Source organism: Amblyomma americanum, chromosome 3, assembly GCF_052857255.1.
Source record: "Amblyomma americanum isolate KBUSLIRL-KWMA chromosome 3, ASM5285725v1, whole genome shotgun sequence".
In the NCBI taxonomy this organism is placed as follows: domain Eukaryota; kingdom Metazoa; phylum Arthropoda; class Arachnida; order Ixodida; family Ixodidae; genus Amblyomma; species Amblyomma americanum.
Genome location: NC_135499.1, coordinates 41,538,370 through 41,552,185, shown reverse-complemented (window position 1 = coordinate 41,552,185; position 13,816 = coordinate 41,538,370).

The following is a 13,816-nucleotide window of genomic DNA, read 5'->3' as shown; positions in this document are numbered from 1 at the left end:
ATGTGATAGAGCATCTATTTGTACACATCATGTACCAATTCCTGTATTGTGGATACGAAAAGGCGGCCGGCAATATTGGATAATAATAATAAAACAACAGTGTTGCTGGTTCGATCTGAGCAAATGGGCATACTTGCTTTCTTTTCTTGTTGCTATTATATATGATAGAGCATGTATTTGTACACATCATGTACCAATTCCTGCCTTGGATACGAAAAGGCGGCCGGCAATATTGGATAATAATAATAAAACAACAGTGTTGCTGGTTCGATCTGAGCAAATGGGCATACTTGCTTTCTTTTCTTGTTGCTATTATATGTGATAGAGCATGTATTTGGACACATCATGTACCAATTCCTGCCAGGTGTATACGAAAAGGCGGCCGGCAATATTGGATAATAATAATAAAACAAGAGTGTTGCTGGTTCGATCTGAGCAAATGGGCATACTTGCTTCCTTTTCTTGTTGCTATTATATGTGATAGAGCATGTATTTGTACACATCATGTACCAATTCCTGCCTTGTGTATACGAAAAGGCGGCCGGAAATATTGGATAATAATAATGAAACAACAGTGTTGCTGGTTCGATCTGCAAAAAAAACTTAACAGTATGCCCATTTGCTTTCTTTTCTTGTTGCTATTATATGTGATAGAGCATGTATTTGTACACATCATGTACCAATTCCTGCCTTGGATACGAAAAGGCGGCCGGCAATATTGGATAATAATAATAAAACAACAGTGTTGCTGGTTCGATCTGAGCAAATGGGCATACTTGCTTTCTTTTCTTGTTGCTATTATATGTGATAGAGCATGTATTTGTACACATCATGTACCAATTCCTGCCTTGTGTATACGAAAAGGCGGCCGGCAATATTGGATAATAAGAGTAAAACGACGGTGTTGCTGGTTCGATCTGCAAAGAAAAACTTAACAGTATGCCCATTTGCTTTCTTTCATGTTGCTATTATATGTGATAGAGCATGTATTTGTACACATCATGTACCAATTCCTGCCTTGTGTATACGAAAAGGCGGCCGGCAATATTGGATAATAATAGTAAAACGACGGTGTTGCTGGTTCGATCTGAGCAAATGGGCATACTTGCTTTCTTTTCTTGTTGCTATTATATATGATAGAGCATGTATTTGTACACATCATGTACCAATTCCTGCCTTGTGTATACGAAAAGACGGCCGGCAATATTGGATAATAATATTAAAACGACAGTGTTGCTGGTTCGATCTGCAAATTAAAACTTAACAGTATGTCCATTTGCTTTCTTTTCTTGTTGCTATTATATGTGATAGAGCATGTATTTTTACACATCATGTACCAATTCCTGCCTTGGACACGAAAAGGCGGCCGGCAATATTGGATGATAATAATAAAACAACAGTGTTGCTGGTTCGATCTGAGCAAATGGGCATACTTGCTTTCTTTTCTTGTTGCTATTATATGTTATAGAGCATGTATTTGTACACATCATGTACCAATTCCTGCCTTGGATACGAAAAGGCGGCCGGCAATATTGGATAATAATAATAAAACAACAGTGTTGCTGGTTCGATCTGAGCAAATGGGCATACTTGCTTTCTTTTCTTGTTGCTATTATATGTGATAGAGCATGTATTTGTACACATCATGTACCAATTCCTGTCTTGTGGATACGAAAAGGCGGCCGGCAATATTGGATAATAATAATAAAACAACAGTGTTGCTGGTTCGATCTGAGCAAATGGGCATACTTGCTTTCTTTTCTTGTTGCTATTATATGTGATAGAGCATGTATTTGTACACATCATGTACCAATTCCTGTCTTGTGGATACGAAAAGGCGGCCGGCAATATTGGATAATAATAATAAAACAACAGTGTTGCTGGTTCGATCTGAGCAAATGGGCATACTTGCTTTCTTTTCTTGTTGCTATTATATGTGATAGAGCATGTATTTGTACACATCATGTACCAATTCCTGCCTTGTGTATACGAAAAGGCGGCCGGAAATATTGGATAATAATAATAAAACAACAGTGTTGCTGGTTCGATCTGCAAAAAAAACTTAACAGTATGCCCATTTGCTTTCTTTTCTTGTTGCTATTATATGTGATAGAGCATGTATTTGTACACATCATGTACCAATTCCTGCCTTGGATACGAAAAGGCGGCCGGCAATATTAGATAATAATAATAAAACAAGAGTGTTGCTGGTTCGATCTGAGCAAATGGGCATACTTGCTTTCTGTTCTTGTTGCTATTATATGTGATAGAGCATTCCTGCCTTGTGGATACGAAAAGGCGGCCGGCAATATTAGATAATAATAAAACAACAGTGTTGCTGGTTCGATCTGAGCAAATGGGCATACTTGCTTTCTCTTCTTGTTGCTATTATATGTGATAGAGCATGTATTTGTACACATCATGTACCAATTCCTGTATTGTGGATACGAAAAGGCGGCCGGCAATATTGGATAATAATAATAAAACAACAGTGTTGCTGGTTCGATCTGAGCAAATGGGCATACTTGCTTTCTTTTCTTGTTGCTATTATATATGATAGAGCATGTATTTGTACACATCATGTACCAATTCCTGCCTTGTGTATACGAAAAGACGGCCGGCAATATTGGATAATAATAATACAACGACAGTGTTGCTGGTTCGATCTTCAAAGAAAAACTTAACAGTATGCCCATTTGCTTTCTTTTCTTGTTGCTATTTTATGTGATAGAGCATGTATTGTACACATCATGTACCAATTCCTGCCTTGGATATGAAAAGGCGGCCGGCAATATTGGATAATAATAATAAAACAACAGTGTTGCTGGTTCGATCTGAGCAAATGGGCATACTTGCTTTCTTTTCTTGTTGCTAATATATGTGATAGAGCATGTATTTGTACACATCATGTACCAATTCCTGCCTTGTGGATACGAAAAGGCGGCCGGCAATATTGGATAATAATAATAAAACAACAGTGTTGCTGGTTCGATCTGAGCAAATGGGCATACTTGCTTTCTTTTCTTGTTGCTATTATATGCGATAGAGCATGTATTTGTACACATCATGTACCAATTCCTGCCTTGGATACGAAAAGGCGGCCGGCAATATTGGATAATAATAATAAAACAACAGTGTTGCTGGTTCGATCTGAGCAAATGGGCATACTTGCTTTCTTTTCTTGTTGCTATTATATGTGAGAGAGCATGTATTTGGACACATCATGTACCAATTCCTGCCTTGTGTATACGAAAAGGCGGCCGGCAATATTGGATAATAATAATAAAACAACAGTGTTGCTGGTTCGATCTGAGCAAATGGGCATACTTGCTTCCTTTTCTTGTTGCTATTATATGTGATAGAGCATGTATTTGTACACATCATGTACCAATTCCTGCCTTGGATACGAAAAGGCGGCCGGCAATATTGGATAATAATAATAAAACAAGAGTGTTGCTGGTTGGATCTGAGCAAATGGGCATACTTGCTTTCTTTTTTTGTTGCTATTACATGTGATAGAGCATGTATTTGTACACATCATGTACCAATTCCTGCCTTGTGTATACGAAAAGGCGGCCGGAAATATTGGATAATAATAATGAAACAACAGTGTGCTGGTTCGATCTGAGCAAATGGGCATACTTGCTTTCTTTTCTTGTTGCTATTATATGTTATAGAGCATGTATTTGTACACATCATGTACCAATTCCTGCCTTGCGGATACGAAAAGGCGACCGGCAATATTGGATAATAATAATAAAACAACAGTGTTGCTGGTTCGATCTGAGCAAATGGGCATACTTGCTTTCTTTTCTTGTTGCTATTATATGTGATAGAGCATGTATTTGTACACATCATGTACCAATTCCTGCCTTGGATACGAAAAGGCGGCCGGCAATATTGGATAATAATAATAAAACAACAGTGTTGCTGGTTCGATCTGAGCAAATGGGCATACTTGCTTTCTTTTCTTGTTGCTATTATATGTGATAGAGCATGTATTTGTACACATCATGTACCAATTCCTGTCTTGTGGATACGAAAAGGCGGCCGGCAATATTGGATAATAATAATAAAACAACAGTGTTGCTGGTTCGATCTGAGCAAATGGGCATACTTGCTTTCTTTTCTTGTTGCTATTATATGTGATAGAGCATGTATTTGTACACATCATGTACCAATTCCTGTCTTGTGGATACGAAAAGGCGGCCGGCAATATTGGATAATAATAATAAAACAACAGTGTTGCTGGTTCGATCTGAGCAAATGGGCATACTTGCTTTCTTTTCTTGTTGCTATTATATGTGATAGAGCATGTATTTGTACACATCATGTACCAATTCCTGCCTTGTGTATACGAAAAGGCGGCCGGAAATATTGGATAATAATAATAAAACAACAGTGTTGCTGGTTCGATCTGCAAAAAAAACTTAACAGTATGCCCATTTGCTTTCTTTTCTTGTTGCTATTATATGTGATAGAGCATGTATTTGTACACATCATGTACCAATTCCTGCCTTGGTTACGAAAAGGCGGCCGGCAATATTAGATAATAATAATAAAACAAGAGTGTTGCTGGTTCGATCTGAGCAAATGGGCATACTTGCTTTCTGTTCTTGTTGCTATTATATGTGATAGAGCATTCCTGCCTTGTGGATACGAAAAGGCGGCCGGCAATATTAGATAATAATAAAACAACAGTGTTGCTGGTTCGATCTGAGCAAATGGGCATACTTGCTTTCTCTTCTTGTTGCTATTATATGTGATAGAGCATGTATTTGTACACATCATGTACCAATTCCTGTATTGTGGATACGAAAAGGCGGCCGGCAATATTGGATAATAATAATAAAACAACAGTGTTGCTGGTTCGATCTGAGCAAATGGGCATACTTGCTTTCTTTTCTTGTTGCTATTATATATGATAGAGCATGTATTTGTACACATCATGTACCAATTCCTGCCTTGTGTATACGAAAAGACGGCCGGCAATATTGGATAATAATAATACAACGACAGTGTTGCTGGTTCGATCTTCAAAGAAAAACTTAACAGTATGCCCATTTGCTTTCTTTTCTTGTTGCTATTTTATGTGATAGAGCATGTATTGTACACATCATGTACCAATTCCTGCCTTGGATATGAAAAGGCGGCCGGCAATATTGGATAATAATAATAAAACAACAGTGTTGCTGGTTCGATCTGAGCAAATGGGCATACTTGCTTTCTTTTCTTGTTGCTATTATATGTGATAGAGCATGTATTTGTACACATCATGTACCAATTCCTGCCTTGTGGATACGAAAAGGCGGCCGGCAATATTGGATAATAATAATAAAACAACAGTGTTGCTGGTTCGATCTGAGCAAATGGGCATACTTGCTTTCTTTTCTTGTTGCTATTATATGCGATAGAGCATGTATTTGTACACATCATGTACCAATTCCTGCCTTGGATACGAAAAGGCGGCCGGCAATATTGGATAATAATAATAAAACAACAGTGTTGCTGGTTCGATCTGAGCAAATGGGCATACTTGCTTTCTTTTCTTGTTGCTATTATATGTGAGAGAGCATGTATTTGGACACATCATGTACCAATTCCTGCCTTGTGTATACGAAAAGGCGGCCGGCAATATTGGATAATAATAATAAAACAACAGTGTTGCTGGTTCGATCTGAGCAAAGGGCATACTTGCTTCCTTTTCTTGTTGCTATTATATGTGATAGAGCATGTATTTGTACACATCATGTACCAATTCCTGCCTTGGATACGAAAAGGCGGCCGGCAATATTGGATAATAATAATAAAACAAGAGTGTTGCTGGTTGGATCTGAGCAAATGGGCATACTTGCTTTCTTTTTTTGTTGCTATTACATGTGATAGAGCATGTATTTGTACACATCATGTACCAATTCCTGCCTTGTGTATACGAAAAGGCGGCCGGAAATATTGGATAATAATAATGAAACAACAGTGTGCTGGTTCGATCTGCAAAAAAAACTTAACAGTATGCCCATTTGCTTTCTTTTCTTGTTGCTATTATATGTGATAGAGCATGTATTTGTACACATCATGTACCAATTCCTGCCTTGGATACGAAAAGGCAGCCGGCAATATTGGATAATAATAATAAAACAACAGTGTTGCTGGTTCGATCTGAGCAAATGGGCATACTTGCTTTCTTTTCTTGTTGCTATTATATGTGATAGAGCATGTATTTGTACACATCTTGTACCAATTCCTGCCTTGTGTATACGAAAAGGCGGCCGGCAATATTGGATAATAATAGTAAAACGACGGTGTTGCTGGTTCGATCTGCAAAGAAAAACTTAACAGTAGGCCCATTTGATTTCTTTTCTTGTTGCTATTATATGTGATAGAGCATGTATTTGTACACATCATGTACCAATTCCTGCCTTGGATACGAAAAGGCGGCCGGCAATACTGGATAATAATAATAAAACAACAGTGTTGCTGGTTCGATCTGAGCAAATGGCATACTTGCTTTCTTTTCTTGTTGCTATTATATGTGATAGAGCATGTATTTGTACACATCATGTACCAATTCCTGCCTTGCATACGAAAAGGCGGCCGGCAATATTGGATAATAATAATAAAACAACAGTGTTGCTGGTTCGATCTGAGCAAATGGGCATACTTGCTTTCTTTTCTTGTTGCTATTATATGTTATAGAGCATGTATTTGTACACATCATGTACCAATTCCTGCCTTGCGGATACGAAAAGGCGACCGGCAATATTGGATAATAATAATAAAACAACAGTGTTGCTGGTTCGATCTGAGCAAATGGGCATACTTGCTTTCTTTTCTTGTTGCTATTATGTGTGATAGAGCATGTATTTGTACACATCATGTACCAATTCCTGCCTTGGATACGAAAAGGCGGCCGGCAATATTGGATAATAATAATAAAACAACAGTGTTGCTGGTTCGATCTGAGCAAATGGGCATACTTGCTTTCTTTTCTTGTTGCTATTATATGTGATAGAGCATGCATTTGTACACATCATGTACCAATTCCTGTCTTGTGGATACGAAAAGGCGGCCGGCAATATTGGATAATAATAATAAAACAACAGTGTTGCTGGTTCGATCTGAGCAAATGGGCATACTTGCTTTCTTTTCTTGTTGCTATTATATGTAATAGAGCATGTATTTGTACACATCATGTACCAATTCCTGTCTTGTGGATACGAAAAGGCGGCCGGCAATATTGGATAATAATAATAAAACAACAGTGTTGCTGGTTCGATCTGAGCAAATGGGCATACTTCTTTCTTTTCTTGTTGCTATTATATGTGATTGAGCATGTATTTGTACACACCATGTACCAATTCCTGCCTTGTGGATACGAAAAGGCGGCCGGCAATATTGGATAATAATAATAAAACAACAGTGTTGCTGGTTCGATCTGAGCAAATGGGCATACTTGCTTTCTTTTCTTGTTGCTGTTATATGTGATAGAGCATGTATTTGTACACATCATGTACCAATTCCTGCCTTGTGTATACGAAAAGGCGGCCGGAAATATTGGATAATAATAATAAAACAACAGTGTTGCTGGTTCGATCTGCAAAAAAAAACTTAACAGTGTGCCCATTTGCTTTCTTTTCTTGTTGCTATTATATGTGATAGAGCATGTATTTGTACGCATCATGTACCAATTCCTGCCTTGGATACGAAAAGGCGGCCGGCAATATTAGATAATAATAATAAAACAACAGTGTTGCTGGTTCGATCTGAGCAAATGGGCATACTTGCTTTCTGTTCTTGTTGCTATTATATGTGATAGAGCATTCCTGCCTTGTGGATACGAAAAGGCGGCCGGCAATATTAGATAATAATAAAACAACAGTGTTGTTGGTTCGATCTGAGCAAATGGGCATACTTGCTTTCTCTTCTTGTTGCTATTATATGTGATAGAGCATGTATTTGTACACATCATGTACCAATTCCTGTATTGTGGATACGAAAAGGCGGCCGGCAATATTGGATAATAATAATAAAACAACAGTGTTGCTGGTTCGATCTGAGCAAATGGGCATACTTGCTTTCTTTTCTTGTTGCTATTATATATGATAGAGCATGTATTTGTACACATCATGTACCAATTCCTGCCTTGTGTATACGAAAAGACGGCCGGCAATATTGGATAATAATAATACAACGACAGTGTTGCTGGTTCGATCTTCAAAGAAAAACTTAACAGTATGCCCATTTGCTTTCTTTTCTTGTTGCTATTTTATGTGATAGAGCATGTATTGTACACATCATGTACCAATTCCTGCCTTGGATATGAAAAGGCGGCCGGCAATATTGGATAATAATAATAAAACAACAGTGTTGCTGGTTCGATCTGAGCAAATGGGCATACTTGCTTTCTTTTCTTGTTGCTATTATATGTGATTGAGCATGTATTTGTACACATCATGTACCAATTCCTGCCTTGTGGATACGAAAAGGCGGCCGGCAATATTGGATAATAATAATAAAACAACAGTGTTGCTGGTTCGATCTGAGCAAATGGGCATACTTGCTTTCTTTTCTTGTTGCTATTATATGTGATAGAGCATGTATTTGTACACATCATGTACCAATTCCTGCCTTGGATACGAAAAGGCGGCCGGCAATATTGGATAATAATAATAAAACAACAGTGTTGCTGGTTCGATCTGAGCAAATGGGCATACTTGCTTTCTTTTCTTGTTGCTATTATATGTGATAGAGCATGTATTTGGACACATCATGTACCAATTCCTGCCTTGTGTATACGAAAAGGCGGCCGGCAATATTGGATAATAATAATAAAACAACAGTGTTGCTGGTTCGATCTGAGCAAATGGGCATACTTGCTTCCTTTTCTTGTTGCTATTATATGTGATAGAGCATGTATTTGTACACATCATGTACCAATTCCTGCCTTGGATACGAAAAGGCGGCCGGCAATATTGGATAATAATAATAAAACAAGAGTGTTGCTGGTTGGATCTGAGCAAATGGGCATACTTGCTTTCTTTTTTTGTTGCTATTATATGTGATAGAGCATGTATTTGTACACATCATGTACCAATTCCTGCCTTGTGTATACGAAAAGGCGGCCGGAAATATTGGATAATAATAATGAAACAACAGTGTTGCTGGTTCGATCTGAGCAAAGGGCATACTTGCTTCCTTTTCTTGTTGCTATTATATGTGATAGAGCATGTATTTGTACACATCATGTACCAATTCCTGCCTTGGATACGAAAAGGCGGCCGGCAATATTGGATAATAATAATAAAACAAGAGTGTTGCTGGTTGGATCTGAGCAAATGGGCATACTTGCTTTCTTTTTTTGTTGCTATTACATGTGATAGAGCATGTATTTGTACACATCATGTACCAATTCCTGCCTTGTGTATACGAAAAGGCGGCCGGAAATATTGGATAATAATAATGAAACAACAGTGTGCTGGTTCGATCTGCAAAAAAAACTTAACAGTATGCCCATTTGCTTTCTTTTCTTGTTGCTATTATATGTGATAGAGCATGTATTTGTACACATCATGTACCAATTCCTGCCTTGGATACGAAAAGGCAGCCGGCAATATTGGATAATAATAATAAAACAACAGTGTTGCTGGTTCGATCTGAGCAAATGGGCATACTTGCTTTCTTTTCTTGTTGCTATTATATGTGATAGAGCATGTATTTGTACACATCTTGTACCAATTCCTGCCTTGTGTATACGAAAAGGCGGCCGGCAATATTGGATAATAATAGTAAAACGACGGTGTTGCTGGTTCGATCTGCAAAGAAAAACTTAACAGTAGGCCCATTTGATTTCTTTTCTTGTTGCTATTATATGTGATAGAGCATGTATTTGTACACATCATGTACCAATTCCTGCCTTGGATACGAAAAGGCGGCCGGCAATACTGGATAATAATAATAAAACAACAGTGTTGCTGGTTCGATCTGAGCAAATGGCATACTTGCTTTCTTTTCTTGTTGCTATTATATGTGATAGAGCATGTATTTGTACACATCATGTACCAATTCCTGCCTTGCATACGAAAAGGCGGCCGGCAATATTGGATAATAATAATAAAACAACAGTGTTGCTGGTTCGATCTGAGCAAATGGGCATACTTGCTTTCTTTTCTTGTTGCTATTATATGTTATAGAGCATGTATTTGTACACATCATGTACCAATTCCTGCCTTGCGGATACGAAAAGGCGACCGGCAATATTGGATAATAATAATAAAACAACAGTGTTGCTGGTTCGATCTGAGCAAATGGGCATACTTGCTTTCTTTTCTTGTTGCTATTATGTGTGATAGAGCATGTATTTGTACACATCATGTACCAATTCCTGCCTTGGATACGAAAAGGCGGCCGGCAATATTGGATAATAATAATAAAACAACAGTGTTGCTGGTTCGATCTGAGCAAATGGGCATACTTGCTTTCTTTTCTTGTTGCTATTATATGTGATAGAGCATGCATTTGTACACATCATGTACCAATTCCTGTCTTGTGGATACGAAAAGGCGGCCGGCAATATTGGATAATAATAATAAAACAACAGTGTTGCTGGTTCGATCTGAGCAAATGGGCATACTTGCTTTCTTTTCTTGTTGCTATTATATGTAATAGAGCATGTATTTGTACACATCATGTACCAATTCCTGTCTTGTGGATACGAAAAGGCGGCCGGCAATATTGGATAATAATAATAAAACAACAGTGTTGCTGGTTCGATCTGAGCAAATGGGCATACTTCTTTCTTTTCTTGTTGCTATTATATGTGATTGAGCATGTATTTGTACACACCATGTACCAATTCCTGCCTTGTGGATACGAAAAGGCGGCCGGCAATATTGGATAATAATAATAAAACAACAGTGTTGCTGGTTCGATCTGAGCAAATGGGCATACTTGCTTTCTTTTCTTGTTGCTGTTATATGTGATAGAGCATGTATTTGTACACATCATGTACCAATTCCTGCCTTGTGTATACGAAAAGGCGGCCGGAAATATTGGATAATAATAATAAAACAACAGTGTTGCTGGTTCGATCTGCAAAAAAAAACTTAACAGTGTGCCCATTTGCTTTCTTTTCTTGTTGCTATTATATGTGATAGAGCATGTATTTGTACGCATCATGTACCAATTCCTGCCTTGGATACGAAAAGGCGGCCGGCAATATTAGATAATAATAATAAAACAACAGTGTTGCTGGTTCGATCTGAGCAAATGGGCATACTTGCTTTCTGTTCTTGTTGCTATTATATGTGATAGAGCATTCCTGCCTTGTGGATACGAAAAGGCGGCCGGCAATATTAGATAATAATAAAACAACAGTGTTGTTGGTTCGATCTGAGCAAATGGGCATACTTGCTTTCTCTTCTTGTTGCTATTATATGTGATAGAGCATGTATTTGTACACATCATGTACCAATTCCTGTATTGTGGATACGAAAAGGCGGCCGGCAATATTGGATAATAATAATAAAACAACAGTGTTGCTGGTTCGATCTGAGCAAATGGGCATACTTGCTTTCTTTTCTTGTTGCTATTATATATGATAGAGCATGTATTTGTACACATCATGTACCAATTCCTGCCTTGTGTATACGAAAAGACGGCCGGCAATATTGGATAATAATAATACAACGACAGTGTTGCTGGTTCGATCTTCAAAGAAAAACTTAACAGTATGCCCATTTGCTTTCTTTTCTTGTTGCTATTTTATGTGATAGAGCATGTATTGTACACATCATGTACCAATTCCTGCCTTGGATATGAAAAGGCGGCCGGCAATATTGGATAATAATAATAAAACAACAGTGTTGCTGGTTCGATCTGAGCAAATGGGCATACTTGCTTTCTTTTCTTGTTGCTATTATATGTGATTGAGCATGTATTTGTACACATCATGTACCAATTCCTGCCTTGTGGATACGAAAAGGCGGCCGGCAATATTGGATAATAATAATAAAACAACAGTGTTGCTGGTTCGATCTGAGCAAATGGGCATACTTGCTTTCTTTTCTTGTTGCTATTATATGTGATAGAGCATGTATTTGTACACATCATGTACCAATTCCTGCCTTGGATACGAAAAGGCGGCCGGCAATATTGGATAATAATAATAAAACAACAGTGTTGCTGGTTCGATCTGAGCAAATGGGCATACTTGCTTTCTTTTCTTGTTGCTATTATATGTGATAGAGCATGTATTTGGACACATCATGTACCAATTCCTGCCTTGTGTATACGAAAAGGCGGCCGGCAATATTGGATAATAATAATAAAACAACAGTGTTGCTGGTTCGATCTGAGCAAATGGGCATACTTGCTTCCTTTTCTTGTTGCTATTATATGTGATAGAGCATGTATTTGTACACATCATGTACCAATTCCTGCCTTGGATACGAAAAGGCGGCCGGCAATATTGGATAATAATAATAAAACAAGAGTGTTGCTGGTTGGATCTGAGCAAATGGGCATACTTGCTTTCTTTTTTTGTTGCTATTATATGTGATAGAGCATGTATTTGTACACATCATGTACCAATTCCTGCCTTGTGTATACGAAAAGGCGGCCGGAAATATTGGATAATAATAATGAAACAACAGTGTTGCTGGTTCGATCTGCAAAAAAAACTTAACAGTATGCCCATTTGCTTTCTTTTCTTGTTGCTATTATATGTGATAGAGCATGTATTTGTACACATCATGTACCAATTCCTGCCTTGGATACGAAAAGGCAGCCGGCAATATTGGATAATAATAATAAAACAACAGTGTTGCTGGTTCGATCTGAGCAAATGGGCATACTTGCTTTCTTTTCTTGTTGCTATTATATGTGATAGAGCATGTATTTGTACACATCTTGTACCAATTCCTGCCTTGTGTATACGAAAAAGCGGCCGGCAATATTGGATAATAATAGTAAAACGACGGTGTTGCTGGTTCGATCTGCAAAGAAAAACTTAACAGTATGCCCATTTGCTTTCTTTTCTTGTTGCTATTATATGTGATAGAGCATGTATTTGTACACATCATGTACCAATTCCTGCCTTGGATACGAAAAGGCGGCCGGCAATACTGGATAATAATAATAAAACAACAGTGTTGCTGGTTCGATCTGAGCAAATGGCATACTTGCTTTCTTTTCTTGTTGCTATTATATGTGATAGAGCATGAATTTGTACACATCATGTACCAATTCCTGCCTTGCATACGAAAAGGCGGCCGGCAATATTGGATAATAATAATAAAACAACAGTGTTGCTGGTTCGATCTGAGCAAATGGGCATACTTGCTTTCTTTTCTTGTTGCTATTATATGTTATAGAGCATGTATTTGTACACATCATGTACCAATTCCTGCCTTGCGGATACGAAAAGGCGACCGGCAATATTGGATAATAATAATAAAACAACAGTGTTGCTGGTTCGATCTGAGCAAATGGGCATACTTGCTTTCTTTTCTTGTTGCTATTATGTGTGATAGAGCATGTATTTGTACACATCATGTACCAATTCCTGCCTTGGTTACGAAAAGGCGGCCGGCAATATTGGATAATAATAATAAAACAACAGTGTTGCTGGTTCGATCTGAGCAAATGGGCATACTTGCTTTCTTTTCTTGTTGCTATTATATGTGATAGAGCATGCATTTGTACACATCATGTACCAATTCCTGTCTTGTGGATACGAAAAGGCGGCCGGCAATATTGGATAATAATAATAAAACAACAGTGTTGCTGGTTCGATCTGAGCAAATGGGCATACTTGCTT